Source organism: Mustelus asterias, chromosome 6, assembly GCF_964213995.1.
Source record: "Mustelus asterias chromosome 6, sMusAst1.hap1.1, whole genome shotgun sequence".
NCBI lineage: Eukaryota > Metazoa > Chordata > Chondrichthyes > Carcharhiniformes > Triakidae > Mustelus > Mustelus asterias.
In genome coordinates this window covers 110,465,319-110,473,980 of record NC_135806.1, presented here as the reverse complement: position 1 = coordinate 110,473,980, position 8,662 = coordinate 110,465,319, and the positions used below count along the sequence as shown (strand labels likewise).

The window sequence follows — 8,662 nt, the reverse complement described above, 5'->3', positions numbered from 1 at the left end:
AAGATACAAAAGTCTGAGATCCGGTACCAACCAACTCAAGAACAGCTTCTTCCCCCTGCTGCCATCAGACTTTTGAATGGACCTACCATAAATTAAATTGATCTTTCTCTACACCCTAGCTATGACTGCAACACTACATTCTGCAGTCTCTCATTTCCTTCTCTATGAACAGTATGTTTTGTCTGTATAGCTCACAAGAAATGCTTTTCACTGTATGTTAATACATGTGACAATAATAAATCAAATCAAAATATTAAACTGACCTTTCTCTACAACCTATTACTCTAACACTAATTTAGAACTGACTGAACAAGATAAACATTTTTTGATTTATTATTGTCTAATACTATAATTCTATAACACTAATACTATAATTCTGCACCCTCGCCTTTCCTTCTCCTCTACGTACCCTATGAGCGGTATATTTTGTCTGTGCTGCGCAAGAAACAATACTTTTCACTGTGTCTCAGTACATGTGACAATAATAAATCAAAAAATGTTTATCTTGTTCAGTCAGTTCTAAATTAGATTTTTTATTATCAAACGTTTATGTTGAATTTCCCATTTTTTTGCTGGATTTGGGTAATATTTGCTGGGGGGGCGGGTGGTGGGCATTAAGTTAGACAGCGTCCCTTTAATTTAAATCTCCGGCGTCGCATTGCGTGCGTCAGCTGTGTGAGCTCCAGGCTGGGTTTACTGAGCAGCAGCGAGACACAGAGAGGCAGAGGCACAGCCACGCTCCGGCGCTCAGACACAGCTTCGAGCGGGCTTCATTGCAAAGCCGGCGCGGGGAGGCAATCCGTGCACCTGATCCTCCGGTATGTTTGTGTCCTGCATTTGCCTAATGCGAGAGCTCGGTGTGGATTGTTAGTTAAACGCGGTAAGCGGGAGGAAGGCCCTTGGATGCAGTGAAGATGCACTAGGTATTAGTGAATGGAGGTAAACGGCTGGATTTAAGGATTGATCGGCATCCGAGCATGCGCTTTGGAAAAAGAGGGGACGAGGGGAGGGAGGAGGGGGTGAAGAGAGAGACAAGGAGAGATGGTCGACATTCCAGCACTGAATAGAACTGATCACCCACAATGGAAACTGGTCTCTGGAAGACCCTTCATCAACAGGTGTATAGATGATAATCGTGTTGTGTTTTATTATTGGGGGGGGGGGGGTATATATACTGGATGATTATTTTGGGGAATTATTTTATTGAGAGAATTTTTTTTTTCTTGTCAGTTATAATCAACCCACTATTTTTCTACCCAAGTATGATTTGATTTGATTGCCCACTTACCCATTTTGGAAACCAGAAAATGGTGCAGATGTAACTGGATTGTCAAACGTGTGTCCTGTACTTTTAGGATGCAAACAAAATGTGTAAGGCAGCAGTAGCACTGGAACTAATAAAGTGAAGCAAAGCTTTGCAGCGCAAAAAAACTGGACCTATCCATTTGCCAAACTTCAACATTTATGATGGAACAGGTGGACAGTAGTTTGAGGAATAGGATTAGAACGGGGCTGAGAGTTATTTTAATTCTTCTGAATAAACTTCTACGTTGTTGTCTTATGAAGACCAACTTAAGTACCGTTGCCAGTAACATAGCTATGGAACCTGTATGACATGAGATTACCATTGGTGTTATATAAATTTATTAGGAAGGCATTGCCAATTTGAGATTAATTCTTGCCTCTTTTCTCAGTATCAATTTTATGTTCAGTAAAATAAATAAGAAGGGACTGATGGTAAAATGTTCGAGTAATTGCATGCCATTGACTTGCATAATAATGGATATCATGGGGGGGCGGTGAACTAAACCATTATTAGTATCTTGACACTGTGTCAAACCACTGAGGAAATTTGAATCCAATTAATTTTTATGATGGCACTTTATGCATGTGTTAGTAGTCCATAAATAAAGTTATATAACTTGTTTTCTGAATTTTTAAAGCAATTGTTGATTGTATTTTGGAATAATTTCAGGCTAATATGATTCAGTTCAGATTTCATAATGCCTTATTTTTTAATAGTAGTTCTGATTTTCTTTTTTGAGGTGGCTAAAGTTGATTGAGTGGATGGGGAGAAACTGTTTCCTCTGTGAGGGTGACCAGAGCAAGGGGGCATAATTTTAAAATTAAAGCTAGACTATTCAAGGGTAGTGCAGAATTAAATACAGAAAGTGCTGGGAATACTCAACTGTTCTGGCAACATCTGTTTTGAAACAAATAGTACTCTTCTACAGAAGTGGCTTTTGTTCATAAAGGCAAAATCCTGAAGATGCTGGAATCTGAAACAAAAACAGGAAATGCTGGAAAATCTCAGCAGGTCTGACAGCATCTGTGGAGAGAGAATAGAGCCAACCTTTCGAGTCAAAGAACTCTTTTTTTCAGCTCAGACGAAAGGTCATCCTGACTTGAAACGTTGGTTCTATTCTCTCTCCACATTTGCTGTTAGACCTGCTGAGATTTTCCAGCATTTTCTGTTTCTGTTAGCCTTTGTTCATCTTAGTTATGTGGCTGTGCGCATACATCCAGTCATGAACAAATGCCTTTCTAATGGGTCATAATCACTGAGTGCCCTGTGTTTGAATATGAAAAAGCCAATCCAAATGTTTCCCCAGACGAAAAAAAATGCCAGTTGGAAATTCAGACGTTTGTTTGCACATGAGTACAATCTGTTATTAACAAGGGAGTAGGGAACTGTGTGTTGTAATTCTTTTTGGGGAGGATGGAATTTTCCTGGTGCAATCTTTTGTGTTAGTTCAGTTATAATTGATAATCCTTCATGTACAAAGTTGGAGCGTAATCGTCTCTGACAGGGGTGTGTCATAATCAGTAGCAATAACTTGACAACCCAGTGAATATTCATTTCACAAAAGCTGGTGTGGCTTGTCAAGATTATTTTTATTTAGAATGTATTTCCTTGACTTTCTTGTTGAAATTCACTAGTGCGCACGCAATTCCTTACTTCACTTCAAAAGTGCTTTGGACATCCTGAAGTTGTGAAAGGCACTGCAAATTCTTTTATAGAACACATAGGGGCGGCACAGTGGTTAGCACTGCTGCCTCACAGCGCCAGGGACCCGGGTTCGATTCTGGCTTTGGGTCACTGTCTGTGCGGAGTTTGCACACTCTCCCCATATCTGCGTGGGTTTTCTCCGGTTTCCTCCCACAGTCTGAAAGATGTGCAGGTTAGGCTGATCGGCCATGCTAAATTGACCCTAGTGCAAGGGGGATTAACAGGGTAAATATGTGGGGTTACGGGAATAGGGCCTGGGTGGAATTGTGGTTGGTACAGAATGTCCGCCTCCTGCACTGTGGGATTCTATGAACAGAGATGGTCAAGCTATTTCACATTGTATGTGAATATATCATCATGTATAAACATAGTTTATTCATCAAGGCTGAACTCCACTCTTGGTTTCATCAATTATCTATGATAAATAATTCTGGTGCACAGAAATGCTCAAGATCTTAATGTTTGCTGTTTAAATGTGAATTTTTGTTTCATGGAGCTATACTCTGCTATTTCATTAGTTTGTAAAGATTTATTTTATTCATCATGATTAATCAGATTGGGAGAAATCAACATTGGTGTTTTTTTGTGTGCTTGTTTTTCGAAATTATTAATTTGTTTTGCTTAACACCATCTGTTTTGAAAACTTAATCCCTAATCTAATCGGCCTTGGAATGTCGTAATACAGTCTTTGAATAGAATTACCAGTGCTTTTGTGATTATGACTGACCATGTTGAAGTTTGTATGAGCAGCGCATTACTGCGGGCTAGTGAAATTACTAGAGATGTCACCTGTGAAAATGTGGTTTCCCCGTTGAGCAGTCATTCATCTTGGACATTCCTGAATGAGATTCGAGAAATCCTTGTGCCTCTTTGGTGTACAGGGGGTGATGTTGACTTTGCTTTTGTATGTTATCTGCTCTGAGGGAATTATTTTTTTGTAGGAATGTTAAGGCATTGGCCTCGTGTCACTTAAGAAGCCAGTTGCTACTTACTACTGGAGAGAGGGTTGGACACGTAGCAATATCTGGAACTGATTTCACAAACGATTTATTTAACAGGAAAGGTGATGCAGCACATGCTTGTGTCTGACTTTAGTGGCTTTTCTGGATGATAAACGGCGGGGGGAGGGGCGGGGCGGGGGGGAGCGGCGGGGGGGGGGAACCATAGCAAGTTCCAGCAATTTCCTTAACAGATCTGTGTTTAAAATGTTGGGCATTTGGGGGGGTGGGGGAAGAGAACTTGTTGAAACCATTGCATTGGGAAAGTATGTTCCTGTGGGAAGTTCATTTATTGAGATTTGTAGACTTGTGGTGGGGAAACAAAGGGCTTTGCATGGCATAAAATGTGGCTCCTCTAATTGGTACCTTCTGTAGTGTGAATACTTTATACCAATTACCAAGTGCTGTTGATGTTAACATGCTGCAAAATCTACAAGTGGAACCTTTTTAATAAAATCACCAATTAGTGCATATGTGTAGGAGTGTTATTATAATCAAGTAAACCCTATGGATTATCGTGGGATACTGGCTGGATTACGCAGGAGAATACATGTTAGTCTGTAACTCATCTTTTAGCATCAATTAATCGGTTTAAAGCTTCACATCAATTAATTGGTTTTACACGTATCTAACCCTGAACAATTCAGGAAAATATTTTGGGCTGAATCGTCCAGAAAAGTACACTAACCAGGTTTCAATTTCTTTTTCAACAATAGTGCAGGCAGTCCTCGACTTTACGACGTTCGAGTTACAATGAACGGCAATTATTTATAAATTGATATCGTACTTTGACCTTATACCATATCAATGAACTGTTAGTCTTTACCAATTGTTACGTTCCTTTATGTTCCACCTGTAATAACCGCAGGAAGGGAAAGTTACTTCCCAGATATGATAGCGAGGTTTTTTTTGAAAGTGTAGGCACTATTAGTTTGAAGTTTTGAAGTTTATTTATTAGTGTCACAAGTAGGCTTACATTAACACTGCAATGGAGTTACTGTGAAAATCCCCTAGTCGCCATACTCCGGTGCCTGTTTAGTTACACTGAGGGAGAATTTAGCATGGCCAATGCAGCTAACCGGCATGTCTTTCAGACTGTGGGAGGAAACCAGAGCACCGGGAGGAAACCCACGCAGGCTCGGGGAGAACATGCAGATTCCGCACAAACAGTGACCCAAGCCGGGAATTGAACCCGGGTCCCTGGTGCTGTGAGGCAGCAGTGCTAACCACTGTGCTGCCCATGGGACATGGGAAATACACTACTGTAAGGCAATTATACTGAAGCACAATCTCAACCTTTCACTATTCAGGGAAAATAGTGACTTGGTTCAGGGATGGGTGCCATAGTGGTTAGCATTGCTGCCTCAAAGCGCCAGGGACCCAGGTTCAATTCCAGCCTCGGGTGACTGTCTGTGTGGAGTTTGCACGTTCTCCCCGTGTCTGCGTGGGATTTCCTCTGGGTGCTCCAATTTCCCCCACAGTCCAAAGATGTGCAGGTTAGGTTAATTGGCCATGCTAAAATTGCTCCTTGGTGTCAGTGAGATTAGCAGGATAAGTACATGGATGGGGATAGGGCCTGGGTGAGATTGTTGTCAGTACAGAGCCGATGGGCCAAATGGCCTCCTTCTACACTGTGGGAGTTCTATGATTCATTTATAATATTGTTCCTGTGGGAAAACTGGTTACAACGTTTTGACTGACCAGGTGGTTTTCAGGAACCAATAGTTTTTGTAAGTCTGAGGATTGTAAGTCCGGAGTGTAGGAGGCTTAGGGGTGATCTTACAGAGGTCTATAAAATAATGAGGGGCATAGATCAGCTAGATAGTCAATATATTTTCCCAAAGGTAGGGGAGTCTAAAACTAGAGGGCATAGGTTTAAGGTGAGAGGGGAGAGATACAAAGGGGCAATTGTTTCACACAGAGGGTGGTGAGCATCTGGAACAAGCTGCCAGAGGTAGTAGTAGAGGCGGGTACAATTTTGTCTTTTACAAAACATTTAGATAGTTACATGGATAAGATGGGTATAGAGGGATATGGGACAAACGCAGGCAATTGGGACTTGCTTAGGGGTTTAAAAAAAGGGGCGGCATGGACAAGTTGGGCCGAAGGGCCTGTTTCCATGCTGCTGTAAACCTTTATGACTCTATGACTGTAATAGGATAACCACATGTTTTCTCATCATATCTTGTGTTTTAAAAGGTGTTCATAAACAATTGGCATTTAGCAAAAAGAGTTAAATCTTTAAATGGAACTGTATGTTTGACAGACAGTATTGGGAACATGAAGGCATTTATTGTGTTATGTGCTTCAGATACAGGAAGTTATGGAATTGCTCATGACAAAGCAATTTTAGGTATGTTTTGAGGTGCGATGTGGCCAGTTAAACGCACCATGGTATCGCGTTTACCGGCCAGGAAGGTCCCAGTCCCAATTTCTGCCCTCTGCCAAATTACTTGTCTGCACTGCCACTTGGTTTGGAACATTATGATTGACCTCAGCACCCTTATGTTTAGGCGAGGGAAAGATAATCGCAATGTTGCCTTTTCCAATGTATGTCTGTCAATGTGCAGCTTCCATGGTTAAATGGGCTGTGTGAACACTCGAGCAAGTGCATTTTGGCAAGGTGCTGGAAAGCAGCTAACACCCATAGGATCTGTCCCAGCCACAAGTCAGCATCTACAGGAGAGGACTAGGGACAAATGGTGGAGAAACAAATGGTGTTAAATAGTTTGTTTTAATAATTGGCTGGGCTCATCAGTTTATCACATCAAAAGAAAAATAATTTGTAAAAACGTAAATTGCAAATCAAGTTTGTCAATAACAACTTGGGGATTGTCACTGACAAAGGTTTGAATCTACGTCCAAAGATGGTTAAGCTTGTTTTGCTTTCTTGGAACACAGCTTTTGCTAGTATGACCATTCTCTAACTTTTAAATCTTGGAGCTGCAAGAGGAGGTGATGGCCTAGTGGTATCATTGTTAGACTATTAATCTAGGAACTCAGCTAATGTTCTGGGGACCCGGGTTCAAATCCCACCACGGCAGATGGGGAAATTTGAATTCAATAAAAAATATCTGGAATTAAGAATCTATTGATGACCATGAAACCATTGTAGATTGTCGGAAAAACCCATCTGGTTCACTAATGTCCTCTTAGGGGAGGAAATCTGCCGTCCTTACCTGGTCTGGCCTACATGTGACTCCAAAGCCACAGCAATGTGGTTGACTCTGAACTGCCCTCCAAGGGCAACTAGGGATGGGCAATAAATGCTGGTCAGCCAGTGACGCCCATATCCCATGAATGTATATAACAAATGAAAAAACACTCACGTTGGGAACCCATTATTGCACAGTGGCACCAACTAATGAGCTGGGAACCCAATCGCATTTCCACTGGATCCTTCAATATAAGTTAGTCCATATAATCATATATAGACCATAGAATCTTTTCTTCAAAGATTTGAACTAAGCTTGGCAGCGATGGAAGAAGAACTATGTGTTGTTGCGATCAAACCAGTTGTCATTAAACTGGTTCTTCAATTAAAGCATTTTATTTTCAGTAATTTTCATTTCAGTTAACTGTTTTCCTTATAAGTTCATAAGATATAGGTGCAGAATTAGGCCATTAGGCCCATTGAGTCTGCTCCGCCGTTCGATCATGGCTGATGTGCTTCTCATCCCCATAACCCTTCAATCCATTGCCAATTAAAAATCTGTCTAACTCCTTAAATTTGCTCACTGTCCCAGCATCCACTGCACTTTGGGGTAGTGAATTCCACAGATTCACAATCCTTTGGGAGAAGTAGTTTCTCCTCAACTCTGTTTTAAATTTGCTGCCCCTTATCCTAAGACTATGACCTCTCGTCCTAGAATGCCCCACCAGTGGAAGCATCTGCTCCACGTCTACTTTATCCATATCTTTTATCATCTTGTATACCTCAATTTGATCTCCCCTCATTCTTCTAAATTCCAGAGAGTATAGGCCTAAACTGTTCAATCTCTCTTCATACAACAAACCCCTCGTCTCTGGAATCAATCTAGTGAACCTCCTCTAAACTGCCTCCAATGCCTCTGCATCTTTCCTCAAATAAGGGGACCAAAACTGTGCACAATACTCCAGGTGTGGCCTCACCAATTCTTTCTATAGTTGCAATAATACTCCCTTACCTTTTATATTCTATTCCTTTAACTATACATGCCAACATTCCATTTGCTTTTTTTATTATCTGCTGTACCTGCATGCTAGTTTTCTGTGACTCATGAATGAGGACACCCAGATCCCTCCGCATCAGAGCACCCCAAAGTCTCTCCCCATTCAGATAATAAGTCGCCTTCCCATTTTTCCAACCAAAATACATGACTTCACATTTATCCACGTTAAACTCCATCTGCCACATTTTGGCCCACTCTCCTAACCTATCTATATCCATTTGTAAGGCTCTTATTTCCTCATTGTAACTTACTTCCCGCCTATTTTTGTGTCATTTGCAAATTTGGCTATAGAGCCTTCTCTCCCTGTATCCAAGTCATTAATATAGATTGTAAATAGCCGGGGCCCGAGGACCGAACCCTGTGGTGCCCCACTAGTTACTTCTTGCCATCCAGAAAAAAAAACATTTATCCTGACTCTCTGTCTTCTGTCCATCAGCCAGTCA

General features: G+C 41.3%; 1 protein-coding gene across 1 annotated transcript in view; it reads left to right on the top strand.

The window, feature by feature from the left end:
- Positions 1-726: 726 nt before the first annotated feature.
- The window catches only part of LOC144495068 (uncharacterized), a 95,190-nt gene continuing 87,254 nt past the window's right edge, over positions 727-8,662 (top strand). Inside the window, exon 1 of the mRNA XM_078214914.1 lies at positions 727-818. The gene's annotated coding sequence lies outside the window, so the exon portion shown is untranslated. The remainder of the gene's footprint in view (positions 819-8,662) is intronic.